The 16,002-nt window shown below is 43.0% G+C and overlaps 1 long non-coding RNA gene across 1 annotated transcript; it reads left to right on the forward strand.

Moving 5' to 3' along the window:
• The first annotated feature begins 1,040 nt into the window (after positions 1-1,040).
• LOC139798754 (uncharacterized) lies at positions 1,041-4,988 on the forward strand. The gene is made up of 3 exons (XR_011726960.1): positions 1,041-1,171; positions 1,551-1,695; positions 4,862-4,988. It is a non-coding gene; the product is annotated as an uncharacterized lncRNA (long non-coding RNA).
• Positions 4,989-16,002: the final 11,014 nt, after the last annotated feature.

Raw genomic sequence — 16,002 nt, forward strand, 5'->3', positions numbered from 1 at the left:
ATTGTTTCTCCGCTAATGATTTATTATGAGAAAACCTTCTCTGCACCCTCAGATCCAAGATGAATTTATTTTCACTAAGGCTGTTAAAGACTAATCCATCACTCCTTGCTCCTGAAGAGCCAGAGTTCATTCAGTTTCTGGACTGTGATCTGAAACTCCTTCATAGCCATGGCTGGATGAGGTTTTTTTCTCTTCACTGCAAGGGTTGTGTGCTGGGGAACAGCAAGAGCTGTGGGTGTGACTGGGAGGAATCAGCTTAAGCCTCTCTCCCATACTGTTGGGTATCTACTGGCTTCAGGAACCGAAGGCACTCTATGGGGCATCTTAAAAACCTTTGAAGAACAAGAAAGTGGTTAAGATTATGTTTCTGTGTCTCCTTAGTTGCCCAGGCTGGTTTTTAGTGGATTAAGCTAATTGTTTTGAAGAATATTTTTTCTGTAATGCAGTCTTTGCAGTTCAAAAACAATCTAAATATTTTTCCCCCAGTGCATTCCAAGTACCTGAAATTCAGCAAATTCTGGATGTGTTTACCTCACGCCTTTGAGCTTACGGCTACCCCAGTGCCGGTTAAGCCCTTTCCATTAGCTGCTTGATCCTGTGTTTCCCCATTACTTTGCCCCAAAATGGGTCGAGAGCTGTGTGTGGGTGGGAAGCTGCATCAGTCTGCAGGAACATTGTTTCCAATTTTCCTGCGGTCACTGACTTTCTAGGTTACATGTGCAATTTGGCTTCTGCCCACCTGTGTTTTCCGACCGCACCGAGGGTTTCGCAAGCCAGGGCCACCGACCGAGTGTGAAGCGCTTGGATGCCGTGGTGACAAGGGCTCCGTTTGTGCCCAGGGAGCACGACATTCAGGGAGAGCTCTAACCCTGCAAAGCTGACATGTTGAAGAATACATTGTATACCAGTCTCTGTCAAGCACCTCCAAAATTTACTGAGGAAATTGCCAGTATCTCACTGGAGATCGAAGCCTCCCATGGGGACTGCTCCAAAGCGTATCGAGCTTGGCTCACTGCTCCGTAAGTTAGCCAGGGAATGACTTCCAGAGCCCCACTGTGCTGCTTCTGCTCTTCCATTTGCAGGAATCGCAGCAAGAATAAAAGATCTACCAAGGACAGCTAAACACAGACTTAACCCCTTGGGAGGGGTCCGAGCTGCAAGCCACTGCAAGGTGAGAGACTGTAGAAGAGAAATATTAAAGCCCTCTCCCTGGGAATGTTTGGCTGTGGACGGAGCAGCAATGGGAGGACACTGTCAGAGCACCCAATTTGGGTGCTGTGAGTTGTATGGGTTTGCATGTGGGACCTCACCAGGTAAGGTCCCACTGCAGGACTGGGCATCAGCATCTCTGGCAACAAGGATTTCTTTCCTTGGAAGCAGGATGGGCTTCCTGTGACACCAAATCTGTAGGATTTAAAGTTCACAATTAATGTCTTAAACTCCAACAAACTGGGGTGCTTTTTTTTTTTTTTTTTTTTTTAAAAATAAGATTGGTGTAAGTTTTTAGAAAATCCAGGGTTTCCATTTTAATTCCCCCCTCTTTCCTGTAGGACTGATGCTGCTGTACATGCATGATGACACAGAAAGCCTAGAGGATAGTTTTACCATGCAGTTGACAGATGGCAAGCGCACAGTCCAAGGGACACTTTACATCTACATCATGCCAGTCAACGATGAAATCCCTCATCTTTCCAGGTTAGCTATCTAAGTGACATTTAGTGCATAAAGACTTACAAAGACAAAAAAAAAAAAAAAGGGAATCAGCCCATCTCCCCAAGCCCACCCACAGCACACAGGAGATCTTCCTTTCACTGCCTGTGTTATCCCTGAAAGCTGTTTTATAGCAAGGCTGTGCATGCTGCTGCCTGGTGCAGGACCCTGACAAGCCACACAATACCATCCAGCACAAACCAGTCATGCAGAAATAGCTGGTTTGTGGTCTCTGGGCAGAAGCTGGTTTGTATTTAAGTTAGTAGCAAAATTCTGATTGTCTTCAGTTAGGCCAGAGTTGCTCCTTTTTCACACTCTAGGACTCTCCCACTTCCTTTACTCCCTTCGATATGTTTTCTTCATTCCTTTTCATCTATTTTTAACAGTGAATCTTGTTGGGAAGAACATGGTATGTTTTTGTTTTTAATATTTGAGGTCTAAAGCCAGTTGAAGGTAGTGTTAATGCTCACATTCCTTTCAAGAGAAACAGAGTGCCATCTCTGTGAATACAGCTTCAAACAAAGAGGAGGGAGGGAGCTACACAGAGAGTAATATTAATTCATTGTCTCTGTTAATGAGCAATATAGTCCTTCTGACACCTTTTCCCCATAAAATAGTATGCCATATTTTTTTTTGAATGACACAGCAAGTCTAAAGTCTGCCATGAACATGCAGGTGTATGAGCTTTTGTTTATTGGACTGAAAAAAACACAAGAGGAAACCTGTCCTGGTGACATTTTGTGAGCTAGGAATGTTGTTTCACTCCATGACCATAGCGTGTTTTGGCTTAACTTAAGGTCTCTACTCTTAATAATTCACAATATATTAAAAAAAAAAAAAGAAAAAAAAAAAAAAAAAAGAAAAAAAAAACAAAGAAAAAAAAAACAAGCAAAAAACCCAAAACAATCCTGTGGACCTCCCGAATCCTTCCAGAAATTCCAGATCAAGTGTAAAAACCAAAGACTAAAACACCATTTCTGCTTCTTTCCTTATGTAGACTTTTTAAAAGATTTCCATGGGTCATGGGGGGAAAAAAGCATCAGCAAGGCTAATACTTCAGTGCCCTCTCTGCCTGGTGATGGTAATGACATTAGCTTGACTGAAAAATACAGAGCTAAAAATAATTTCTATTCTCATAACATGAGAACTTTTGTTGCTTGGAAAATAAAACTTATGTCTCAAAGAGAGAAGAAAATCAAGCACAAACTTGTATCTAGGTCTGGCTTTCCACTAGCAGGGATCCTGTTTTTGTATCCTGGTTTTGTGGGTACCTGTTTGATCACAAGATACTTTCTGAACTCCTAGTTGCAAAGATAAGTACAAGCTCTCTTTTTGAGACATAAATGAGTGCACCTATGAAATCCTATTCTGCTCTGCCTGGGATCCCTTTACTGGGATCCCTTTTTGCTGGGATAAACAGAAAAACCAGTGCAGTTACCCCTCTCTAGAGGGGAGCAGCAGCCTGTGGTGTGCACAGGGAGAGATCGGTGCTGGAAACAGCTTTGGCTCCATTCCCAGAGCATCATGTGGGTTTTGAAAAAAATTCATAAAAGTGGTAAACTGCAAGTTATAAAATGGACATGTGTCCCTGCTACCTACCAGCTTTTCCTTAGGAGCTCACAGGTGCAGAGCCATCAAGCACCTTTGCTTGAGAGAAATGCTGCCAGCCTTCCCCTTCCCTCTTCAGCCAGGTCCTTGCAAAGCTCAGGTGTGCTACCGTGTCTTCTTCATCCCACTCTTCTCTCTCTGTTCCCTTGGTCTTGTTTCTTCTTCTTCATGTCTTTGCTTACTTTGCCCCATTTCTTGCTCTTTCCCTCTTGTTGTTGGTCTGTCCTTGCTGGTATTTCTGTGTCCATGCACATGAATTGGCTTTGTTGGATCCGTGTGTTTGCTTCTTCCTTGTGTGAGCAACCCCATGGAGACACCCCTTATTTCATCTTTTAATTTCCATGTTATTTTTTAGCCTGTCAGAGGTGAGCTTCATACCTCAAATCTCATTTATGCATTCCCAGCCCACGGAGCAAATTGAGCCCTTTTGTAAGGGGAGGAAATTTGCCAGTATTACCATTTTCCACCAAGCCATAGAGCTGGGAATGTGCTCGTCTCCTGCACAGAGCCATGAATCCAACTCATAGTTTTATCAAAACCCATGAGGCTGGAGGCCAATGTAAGAAAAAAATCATGTGCATGTGTGCAGCAAAACTTTCTGCCTCAGTCCCACAGGAGCAGATTTGTTGAAATGTTTTTAAAAAATCCTGTCTGCTAAATGCTAAGAGGAGCCTGTTCATGCTTAATAAATTGGAGAAATTGCTCAAAACTACTTCATCCATATGAAAGCATGAGCCCTGTACTGCTGCCAAGAGAAGTGAGACCTGTGGTGTCATGCCGAGTAAGTGATGGTCACATGAATGAGAAAAGCTTAGGTACAGATCCCTCACTACCACAGTTTTCCCCAAGATGTGAAAATGTAACAGGGAAAATACTAAGCAGCATTCAGTCTTTCCAGCCAGATCTGCCTCTTTTGGACACAACCACGGGCCCCGTACCAAGTGGTGTAAGAGAGACCAAAATAGCATCTTTAAACAATCTAAGTTCCCTCTTCCATCACTTTAAAATTAGAAGTAACTAAATAAAAAGGAGCCTCAGGAGAAGCTGCTGCCCCTTGCCTTGTGCTGGGAGCTGTACCAAAACATCAATCCTGTTCCTCCTGCAGGTCATGCAGAAAAGCCAATGGACTTTCTTCAACCATATGTAAAAGTATAATTTTAATTATACTTACCCTTTTTTAAAATTGCTATTCTTAGCTAATTTTTCTCCAGCCTCTCTCTTTGTTACTTTTCCAGCATCAGCCTGGAAAAGTCTTTTGGTTCCCAGGCACTTCAGCTTCCATCCTGAGGAGCAAAGGTGATGCTGGAGGTGTCAGGACATAACTTATTCTTTAAGTTTAGACAAGAGAGTCTGTGAAGTGACTAATCACTGTGCAATGTGGAGACATGCTGAGCTTGAGGAAGTCTGGCTCAAATTATTAATTCCCTCTCACTAAGTAGTTAGCAACTGCTGCTGATTTGTTTTTTTACCAGTGTCTCCCTTCTTGTTTCTTTTTTTATTTCTTTTTCAATTATTATTATTATTATTATTATTTTCTCCCCAGGGACATAGGTTTGGAAGTTGAAGCAGCTGAGAAAAGCTATTTCCAGAGCTGGGACAGAAGCAGACACCAAAGGTACTCCAGGAGGTGAGCTCAGCTGAACTGTCCCCATGTGCCCAAGTCTGCAGCTGAAGGTAGTGGTGGCTTTAGGGCCTTTGTTTCTCTGTTTTCCTAGGGACAAGTGAAATCCTCAGCCAGCTCCTGCAGCAGCAGGCTTGCTCTGGGAATATGGTTTAGTTCATGACTTGACTTTGTTGATAGGGTAAGCAACCTTGATAGGCTTGATATGTTAATGGGCAAGACTGAACAAAGGTTTTTATTTAAAACGTTGTCCTGCATTTGAGTGACTCTGGTTGAGCTGCAAGATTTATTTCTCAGTTTCTCCTTGCCATTGCTTCAGAGATGCCCATAGCCTCTTACCCCTATCCCCCCTGGAGGCAACAGAACACATCTACATAATACCAGGGAAAACTGAAAGTCATCCTTTGGACTTACCCTACAGCATCCCACCTCTAACAGGGAATAGCTCACAGAAAAAGCTCTGCCTCTCGAGCTCAGGCCCTAGAAACTACCTCTTCCTAGATGTCTCTCTCCACCATCCCTTTCAGTAATGACACACTTGAGCTGACTTTTATATTGGTTTGCTAAGCCACTGTGCTGTCTTCTTCCTTCTATAATTAAGCAACTTGAGAAATCCTTTGAGGTCGATCAATTCTGAGGAGGTTCACATAAAACAGAATATAAAGTGGAGAGCCCTGCCATCAGAAGCCAGTAAAAGTCAGCCTCTTTGCATGACACCTCTGCAAATGGCATTATGTCATTGCCTAATATTAGTAAGAAACAGTAAGATTATGTTTTTTGTTCAGAGCTATAAAAAGTAATGGGTCTCACATAATCTACTGAAGTGAAGGGGAGGGGGCTGAGAGCAGGAGAGAGGAGAAAGGCAACTGTAAATGGGAACTTCCATTTTTTTTCAGGTATCCTGAGTGCATTAGGAAATCTAGGTTGTAACTTCCAAATTGACTTTAGTGTCCTTTGTCCCCAGAGGTTTAATTTATTTTGTTTTACTTTGCTTGCTGGGAACACACACACAAAACCTTGTGGGAGTCAGGTGGTCTCATTTTGGTAAATACAACAAAATGATCAGAAATGGGAAAATAATATGGGATGGGTGAGGATGGCATTATTCATCCTGGATCATGATACAGTGGTGCATGTATCTTGGATGCTGCTGATTCCCAGCTCAGTGAAGCCCATGGCATTATTCTCAGTCTTTACAAGCAGGGTGACATATTTCAGGCACAAAACATTTACTTTCTCACCATAGAAATGTAAGAGCCCAACCAACAGATCTGTGGAGTCATTCATCTTGGAAGAGGAAGGAAACCATCCTCTAAGGGAGGCTTTGTGCAACCAACCTGAATATGCAGGTTGTGTGGGAGTTAAATACAAGCTGTGAGGGCTGGGGAGGGAGCAGACTGCTTCCCTGATGGAAGCAAACACATTCCTGAGCAATAATCTGTAGTAAGGACTGAGCTTGGTGTGGAGAGCCAAACACTGTTAGGCAGTAGCTGGTTGGTTTTCATCTTGCTTGGTGCCACTGGAGGTGAAAGTATGTTGAAATGGGGTAGAAAGAGAGGGCCCTGCAGACAGTGCTCAGTAAATACCAGTACTAAACCTCAGCCTATTTTAGCAGTTCTGTAACCAAAGAAGAGAAAGGCTTGGTTTTTTTTTTTCACACACCATAACTGTTCCCTAATGCATGCATGGACTAACTGTCCTTTCTGTCAAGTGCCTTCATTAGCATTCTTTTTCTTTCTGTGCTGGAGTTAGACTGAAAGAGAGATTATACCAAAAGTTGGCTGGCTATCAGTTGGTCCAATTCTATGTGTTTTAAAATGTGTGCTTTTTATAGGGCTAAAAATTGATCCAGAGCCTCTGTGTAAGCAGCAGCTACTGGGGCTGGTGTCTCTTAGGTCTCTCTTTGGATCCCAGATTGATTCTCATGTGCTGTGGGATATTCATCCCAAATATATGCAAGTCTCTCAAACACTGCTGAGCTTTTCTGGAGCTTGTCAGTGCTGACAAGAAGGGAATAGCACGAGAGCTGTCAGTGACAGCTCGTGTTGGGATGCAAAATACTCAATAATAATGCATGGAAGTGTATATGTCCAAAAACCCAACAGGTATGGTAGCAGCCCTGGAAGGTGGTTCAACCTGGTAGATTTACAAGTAATTCTAGGTTGGAAAAGCTGCACTTTTTAATGTGCTAAGTGATGTTCTGCCAATTTCAGCTCCTCTGTGCTCCAGTGACAATACCAGCCTCATGTTCTCCTTGTGGTACTGCAGTTTTGCTCTCCTGGTGTATGACTCGAGTATTCCTGCTCTGTGTACTTCCAAGAGATCACTACTATTTTCTAACTTGCCTTTCTGATACTTAATAATATTTCTTACCTCTCTATGGCTGGCAAATAAAAATGGTCAATAAAGGGTGACTTGCTCAGAGCCATGAGAGCTGCTGTTGCCCTTTTTTTTTTTTTAACTTTCCTGAAATTTTACCTAATAATTGAGAACTTCTGGATTTATCCAGAGTAGCACGATACGGGGTCACATAGCAGATGTGTAGGACCAGCACCTCAGACGATGTTCGCAAGGGTTGCCAAAACTCCAGAAATCCTGCACGGGCCACGGCGTGTGGATGGTGCGTGGTTTTATAGCCCACTTGCTGCCAATCCAAGGATTTCTGGAGTGAGCTGGTGCTGCACAGTTGCTCTCCACATGTGCTGAAGGTTTGGCACATCTCCGAAGCGTTGGACCCTGCTTGTACGTGCTGCTCCGAACGCACCCGCTGCAGACAGCTGGGAAGCCCCCGCCAGCCAGATGGTCGCAAAGCTCCCTGCACCTGAATCCTTAAAAGCATTTGTTCTCCAAAAAATTATTTGCTTTCCAAGAAGGGTTTAGGCGAGACGTGGGCAGCTCTGGCTCTGTGCAGGGGGGCTGGTGCGTGAAACCACGCTCGTGTCCTTTTGCCCATTCGCTCTGAACGTTGCCGTGTCACCTGGGGTGTGAAGCTGCTGCTTGTGGTGTCTAGACTTGTGATTACTGAAAATTAATTAAACTGAAGGAAATTAGGCTGGAAGGGGAGTAGACTCCTGGGAGGGGAAAATGGAAGAGAAAATAGGATACTGGTGTTAACCCTTTCCAGCTGCTGAAATAGGAAAGGCTCTTGAATGCTTTCAAGGCCGCTTAAATGCACATATATAGTGAGTTGGTGTGATTTCACTTCTGCTCCTTGTATGCTTGGACCCCATGCAGGCAGTGCCCATAGCCCAGGGACTAGCACATAGCCAGACCTGAAATAACTTGCAGATCAGCACTAGGTTTGAAACAAGCTGAGCTAGTCTGGGATAAGGTCAGGGGAATGGAGATGCTTGGATGTGACTTGATAATAAATCAGAGCTTTATGGGGACAGGATGGGGGGCTGAGTGGGTGACAGAGCAGGGTGGTTGCTGGTGGACTGTTCTCTTGCTTTTGCATAGCCTCTTACCTGCTCTTCTGTCTCTTAAAGTCTTTCTTATATAGTTTTTTTGCATGGTATCTGAGTGCTTTGTGCCTTCCCCTTGGCATAAAGCCACCGTCTGGCTAGCAAGCAAGTACAAACTGTAACACCTGGGTGTCAGCTATGAACATTAGGGTGTGCTACAATGGACCCATCTGTAGTACTTGGCACATGCCGAAGATTTTTATATGTGGTTGGCTGAAAAGCAGGATCAGAGAGAGAGAGAGAGAGAGGAGGGAGAGCAGGGAAAGAGGGCTCCGCTGGGCATGCAGAGAACATCATTTTGGCAAAGGTGCCAGTAGGTTTCCATGGGCTTGTCTGCTTCTTCACTCAGCTCATGCATTCAATAAAAATATCCAGGTTGTTTCTAAGAAAAGCAGTAGATTTCCCTAAAGAGCAAGCTGAGAAGCCTCATTCTTTGGCTTTAGAGAGAAAAATCTAGTACTGTAACTAGATTTAATACAAATTCAATAGTAATAGATACAATAAAAACCTGATTTAATAATCACTAGTTTTATGGTTCTTCCACATGAGCCAGGTCCTGCTGACTGACCCCCTGAGCACCACGGGGTTTCTACCTGGATTTGGAGGGGGGGAGTGCTCTGGTTTTTGGGCTGTGACAGCTTTGACAGTGTTGTGTCCTAGAATAAATTTCAGTCAGGAGAGTAGAACAAGGGCTGCTGTTGGTAATTCCACACCAGTATCTTGAGGCTAAAGGGTCCTGATAGTTTCCAGTTTTACTTGATGGGTGGAAAAAACCATGTCCCCATCTGAAAGTGTCCATGTATTTGTGAAAAATCCCAGCAAAGGTAGGGAATGAATTTACAGCAGTAAAAGGAGCTGTGGGTTATAGCATCAGGTTCAGCTAAGTGAAAACTGCAGAGCACTGAAAGGAAGCAATTTTTTTTTCTCCCTCCTTTATGTGGCACTGATGTGTTTTAAAATGCATGGGCAAAGTTTGTAGTTTATTTCCTCCAAAGGGACCAAGTCCTCCTGGCATTCTTATGAACAAGCTCATTAGAATACAATCCATTATGCGCATAACTAATGGCACAAATTTACAAATCTGTTGACAATTATGACCACATCCCTCATTGCATTTGCTTGTAGCTCACTGAAGTGACCAGGCAAAGGAGTTCAATCCTGAAGTTTTACAGCTCACGAGCTCTGAGTGCAGCCATGTGAGATTATTTCCCAACTGGATTACAAAGCTGTCATTAGGCAGGGCAACTCGGGAGGACCAGGGCACGAGACCGTAAACTGTCCTCAGGAGACCTGAAGTCATTTTGAAGGCAGGGAGAGATATTCCTGGCTACAGAGACCATTATTTTATTTTATTTTTTTAGCAGGGCAGGCGAGGGGGGAAACACATGTGCATGCACACAAGCAGGGGCTGTTCCAAGGAGCGCCTGGAAATGAATAGAAATCAAATTGAGACACTGGTGTCCTCCGAGTGTTAAATATTTCCAAGTTCTTGCCAGGCGGGTGTAATTTATTGAATGTAGGTTTTGTGAAATAGTGCTCCTGTCAGGGGGAGATTGGCACCAGAGAAATGAAGGCGGCTAATTCTCAGGGGGTCCTCCCTGGCAAAAACCCTCTATTGAGTCCTCATGCTACTTGTGCTCATAACTGCCGAAAAACCAGGAGTGCCATCTGCAAACTGTGATTCATAAACACTCTGTCAGTCTGCCATCTACCCTGACATCATAAAATAACAAGAAGCAGCATTGTAATAAAGAGAGGAGGTTTGCAGTCGACCAATTAAATGCATCTAATTTATTTCTGTTACAGCTGAGGCTTTATTTATTAGTAAACAGCTGCATTTGTTACACTTTTTTTCCCTCCCTTCCCCCCCCCCCCTTTACTAGGAGTGTGCCAACTGGCACTTCTGATAATCCATTAATCCTAAATAATCATCTGGGTACTTCATGGTCGATAGGGAAAAAAAATAGCAAAAAAAGGTTATTAAAAGTTAAAATGTAACCTTGTGAGGAGGCTGGAGCACAATTCTCCACCACAGGTTTGTGTGAGTTATGGTAAGCTTAAGTTTTCAGGCCAAGTCCTATGCTCAGTTTACACCTTCGAGTAACTGGTGTGGCAGCCATTTGAAAGGGCTATAAATCCTGGAGCAGGATCTGGCCCTGTGGATATTTTTTTTAAGGACAAGCCTGTCTGTGGTACAAGAGGAACATTTTGTGTGTTTGGTTTACTTGTCTCCTCCATTCTCAGTGCTAACTTGATTCTCTGCAAAGCTAAAAATCTGCTAATTGGTTGTCAAAGTCTAATTAGCTGATATTACCAAAAAAAAAAAAAAAGTTTGCCTTTTATAATTGGAGCTGAACACCCTCCCCCCCAGCCCTGCCACCTTCCCCCCCTCTTGAACCCCCTGGTGTGTGTTAATTGAGCTCCAGGACTTTTCAGGGTATTTTAATGCTCCCTCCTATTTCAGTGCCCTGGAAAGCTTTGCAGTTAATGAGACAATAATATGTACAATCAAGTAAAAACGTAGTAATAAACTAGGAAAATCTGTATGGAATCCGGATGGTATGAAGGTGTGTGGAGAGAGGGAGTGGTTCTCCAGCCTCCCTAATGCAGCCTTATACAGTCAATAATATCCCATAATTTTTCATTTACCTCCCTCGTCATTCCTTTCCCTTTCAAGGGGTAATGTTGTTGGGTTTATTTTTCTTGAGGATGTATTTTACCAGTTAAAGACTGTATCCTGTGCAGGAGTCAAATTAAATACGATGAGGATCCTCAACAGGCCTCACTAGGTGAAACTTTGGTCTCCACTACATTTGATTTTCTCTCTCTCTCTGTATATAGAGATATAAAAACAAAATCTTCCCACCTTGGAGTCTAGATGGGCTCTCACACCTCCATCCTCTGCCGTGCCACCCTTCCTGTAGGATCCTAGTACTTCGCAGTGGTGGGGTAAACACCGTGGAGAACATCTGTCCCATAGTCCTCCTCCCATGGCCACCTCTGGGGGAGCAGCACATGCCACTCAGTGCCTTGTTTTGATAGATGCATTTGAAAGCCTCTCTCTTGTTTTACATTTAAAAAAAACAATGTTAAAAAGAAGCCAGCACAGGTGGGAGCTCTATATATGGGTGTGCTTTTTCAATATGTGCAATAACATTGAGTTTACTTACTCAGTCATGTTTTCCTCTTTCTCCTCCTCCCATCTTCCTCCTCCACACCTGCTTTCAATCAGTCCCCTCTGCCCCGCCTGTCATCCCATCCTCTCTGCTGCTTTTACCACAAACCCACTAATGTTATATTTCAAGTCAAACTTTCAAGCCCACGACATTCAAGCAAGTGAATCCAAAAATCCCAGCAGCTTCTCCAGGCGGGGAGCGGGCACTGCCCTGAGGAGCACGCGGGGGATGCTGCCGACCCCTCGAGGTGCCGGGGGACAGCCGGTCGCACGGTGTTACCCATCCTAGCAGTTGGAGTCTGTTTTGGTTTGTTTTTTCCTTTAGATATGAAAGTGGGGTACATTTTTTTTTTCTAGAATCTAGAGAAAAAAAAAAAAAGAATATATTAAGGCCAAATGTTGCTGCTAGATGAACAACTTCAGGCGTACGTGTCTTCTTGTTGTACGTCGCGTACATTTAGCAGCGCGTACCCTGACCATGATGGGTGTCAGGCTGAGAAGAAGAAAATATAAAAGCAGTGAATCAGACTAACTAGGAGATCAGATGTGTATTTATTTATTCGTTTGGTTATCACTATAAACCCAGAGACTTTTTCAGGAGCTTATTTTAAATCATACCTGCTTCATGGTAACCAAGCCAGCTGATGGTTGACACCCTGGTTCAGCAGGGTAGTCAGATCAGTGTGGCTTAAGTATGGGCTTGAAAGCTTCATCCTTGTGCTCATAATTAGGGACATAAGGAGCCCTTTTTTTTCCCTCAGCGTTAAACAACGGGAGTGGGTAACCTGCTGCTCGAAGGAGTAATTAGGAGGATTGTCTCCATGTCATGGGCTTTGGGGCCATCTCCCATCATTGCATCTCTCTGCAGCAGATCTGATGGGGTTAGCAAAGGTCAGGCACTAGTTCTTGAAAGGCTCTCAGTGTTTTAACTTTGGCAGACTCCTGTTTACAGATGTCATTAGTGGGGCAATGCAGCAGGGTAACAGAAAAAGGCAGACAGTAACAGAAAGCTTTTCTAAAAGGGACAGCCTGGGTGACCATCGCTGTCCCCTGCTGAGAATCTGAAAATGGAAGTACCAAAAGAGTTCCAAGCTGCTATGGGAAACCTGTCCTGTTGTTACACATGGGCAAAAATAAAGCTGGGTTAACTACACTTGCCTGTTTCACTGTTGCCTCCTTATTTTATCTTATTTTTCTGATTTCTTGTAAGTAAAATGAGTTACCGTGAGCCAGCTGTATCTACTTAATTGGCTTGGTCTTGACTGTGAACTTCTGTAGCCCGTGAGCAAAGTGTGCAATGGGCTGCTGTCCTGTGTCCCTGCTTGCTTCTTGCAGTGTTGTCCCATCCTTTGCCTTTCTGTGTTCTCTCTGCTGTCCTCCTTGATCTCAGTTTACTTTTGGAAACATTCTGGAAAAGAGTCTATGTTCAGTGGGATCTCAGACAAATTGCATCTCCTTCAAAGATGCAACCAAAAAGCAAGAGCACTCAACAATTCCAACATGACACACATGATTTGTCCAATGCCAAATGCTCCAAAACTGTTGAGTTTTCTTATTGTTCATTGCTCTGGGGGAGGGACTGGCAATTTTCCTTCTTTCTCAGCCACAATGAACATTTTTTCTATATGAAGGCAAGCTAACTAATTTAATTTATATCTTGAATAACTACAACATCCTTAGATTAATTTCCTCAGATAGAGACACACTTCTTGGATGCCTCAAGTCTCATTTATGGCTTTCATTTGCCATGTTAGCTGCAGTGGAAAAGTGGTTTCCAAAGGGCTAGTGGCACAGGTGAGCCCTCAAATGGGGTGGAAAGCACGGAAATTCGTGCAGATTTTGTTGTGGAAATAAATTTTTTAAACCCCTAAGCAATGACAGCCACTATTCTCAGATGTTGCTGGCAGTCTTCTCAATTTAATCAGAACCTGTTGTTTCTGAAAGTCAGTTGGCAACATAATAAGAAGGCAAGAAAGAAAAAAAAAAAAAAAAAGCCCCTGCAGGGTCCAGACTAGAAATGCCATTATTGAATATTGTCAACAGCAGGCTGACAGACAGCAACAGAAGCTGATTAACATTATTCTTTTGCTTCTGCAACATCCTCAGATAAAAACTTGTCTCTTCTTCTGCCTTTGGCAGGTCAACTCTTGTGCTGCACTCTGAGTCAGATGTCTTTACAAACCAGGAGGGTTATTATAGAAAAGAATGAAATGGTTACAACTTAGTAAATCATCACTACCTCTCTTCTGAGAAGACCAGTTGTTCAGTTTTCCAGCAGTCTCAGTTTTCTGGGGCTACTCCTTTCTGAATGTCAAAATTGCCCTGGCCCATGGGCAATACCACAGAGCTTCATAAATAAATCTAATGGAGCCAGAACCTCTGTTGCTGAGGCTACAGCATCACTATCGGCTTAAAACACAGTGTTTGTGCTTAATGCTTAGTTCATTAACACATTCTGTCCATTGGCTGGTTTGGATCTATTAACATAATTGTTCTTTCTAAACAACTGGGTCATTCTCTCTCCCCAAACGGAAAATCAAAGCTGGATTCAATATTTTGGACAAATCATGCAGCCAGACAAATGCAAGTGTTTCTTTATGTACTTGCCCAGGCTGGGATTAGATAAAAATATTGCAATTCCACTTAGCATTGGCCTTGAAGTGAGACTCACCATGGGGCATATTGGAAAACAAATGAGATAGCTCTGCAGCTTTTTCTGTTGTAAATGTTCTGTCCACCAATAAAACAGAGTAAAAATGTTTTCCCAAGATATTTCGATAAAATTTTTCTCCTTCCCCTAAAGGGCTGATTTTTATCCTATTCTTTCCTTCTGGTCCGGGATCTAAAAGGAATATTCTCCTTTTAAAATTTCTCTCCCATCGCTTTCCCCTTTTTACTCATTTCATTTTTTTTTATTTCTCTCTTTTTTTTTTTTTTTTTTTTTTTTAGGTGACATTGTTCTACTCGCCAAACCTGTAACTTTAACAGAGGGTGACAGGGTGACCTTGACGACAGATGTTCCTGTGGCAACAGATGGCACAAGCAAACCCGAGAAGCTGCTGTACGCCGTCTCCCTGCCACCTGTGCATGGTCAGATTGAGCACATCAATTATCCCGGCGTGCCCATTTCCAGTTACAGCCAGTTGGATGTGGTGGCCCAGAAGGTCTCCTACGTCCACGACAATAGCCATGGGGCTGGTAAGGAGTCACTCAGGTGAGAAGACCTCCCCTTTGCACACCAACATGCTGAGAACCCTCCAGCCAGTGAAAGGGTTAAACTTATCTCTTTCTCCCCATAGCAGTCAGTGCAATATTTAATGACCAATAGTGTTGAAGGGAAGAAACTGCTGCAAACAGTAACACGATGTAATTTTATCATTACAGCCATTACACTTTATTAACTGTCCTAGTGAAGTTGTATGGCCAAAGGCAAGAGGAGTCTTGCAGGCTTAATATTGTGGTGTACCCAGGTAGGCTTGTGTGATCAATTAGGAAGTGAAATCAAATTATTTCAGCACATAGAAAGAGTTTACCATGTCTTTCAAGGTTGCCAGTGGTGGAAAAGGAAAAGCAAAAATTTCCAATCTGTGGTTGTTGTTGCTTTCTGGGCAGTTTGTTCTCCTGAAGGGGAAAAAAAAAATAATAATCGTAACATTGTCTGAAATGATCAGGAGAACTTAATCCAGATGGTGGTGTCATTTCTAAGAAAAAGCATATGTTGGCCATTATGATACTTAAATATAATGGTTTTACATTCCTCTAGTGGGCACAAAAGGCACACAACAGAGTTGGCGGGGTTTTTTAATCTTCTGAATGGTGGCAGTGGTGGTGGAGTGGTGGGAGATTTTATCTTCCAAATGGTGCATTTCCCAGAAGATATGGCAAATTCAATAGATGAGAGACTGCTGTAAAAGCCGTGCTCCTGTGGAATGTAAATTTGTGCCTTCCTCTAACAAGTAACAGTGGAGAGGCTTAATTTACTGCCCCCTTTGGTTTGTCATCATTTATGTATATATTCTTCTGGCTTTTGCTTTTTTCATTTTCTTGTTTTTTCGGTTGGGTTTTTTGTTTTTTTTTTTTGCTTTAACATGTTTTTCTTTCCGATTTGCTTTAAAAGTTATTTACGTTCCCTTTCCAGCAAAGTGGGCACTATAACTAATTTTATTCTTACCATGATTAACTATGAATAATTTCCTAAGAACTGAGTCAAATTAACAAGGGGAAGAAGGAATCAATAAATCATGAAAGCAGCCTATTTCTAAGTGGGGTTAAAACCACCATTAAATAAATCACAGACTCAAAATGATGACCCGCTTGGATATGGTGAGGGGTGAAAAGTTGATTTAAATTGTGGTGAAAGGAAATAGGAAAGTGTGGGCCACCATCTGTGCTACCCACCCCTGCCAAGCAAGGAGAGGGAAGGA

Source organism: Heliangelus exortis, chromosome 8 (assembly GCF_036169615.1).
Source record: "Heliangelus exortis chromosome 8, bHelExo1.hap1, whole genome shotgun sequence".
Taxonomy (NCBI): Eukaryota; Metazoa; Chordata; class Aves; order Apodiformes; family Trochilidae; genus Heliangelus; species Heliangelus exortis.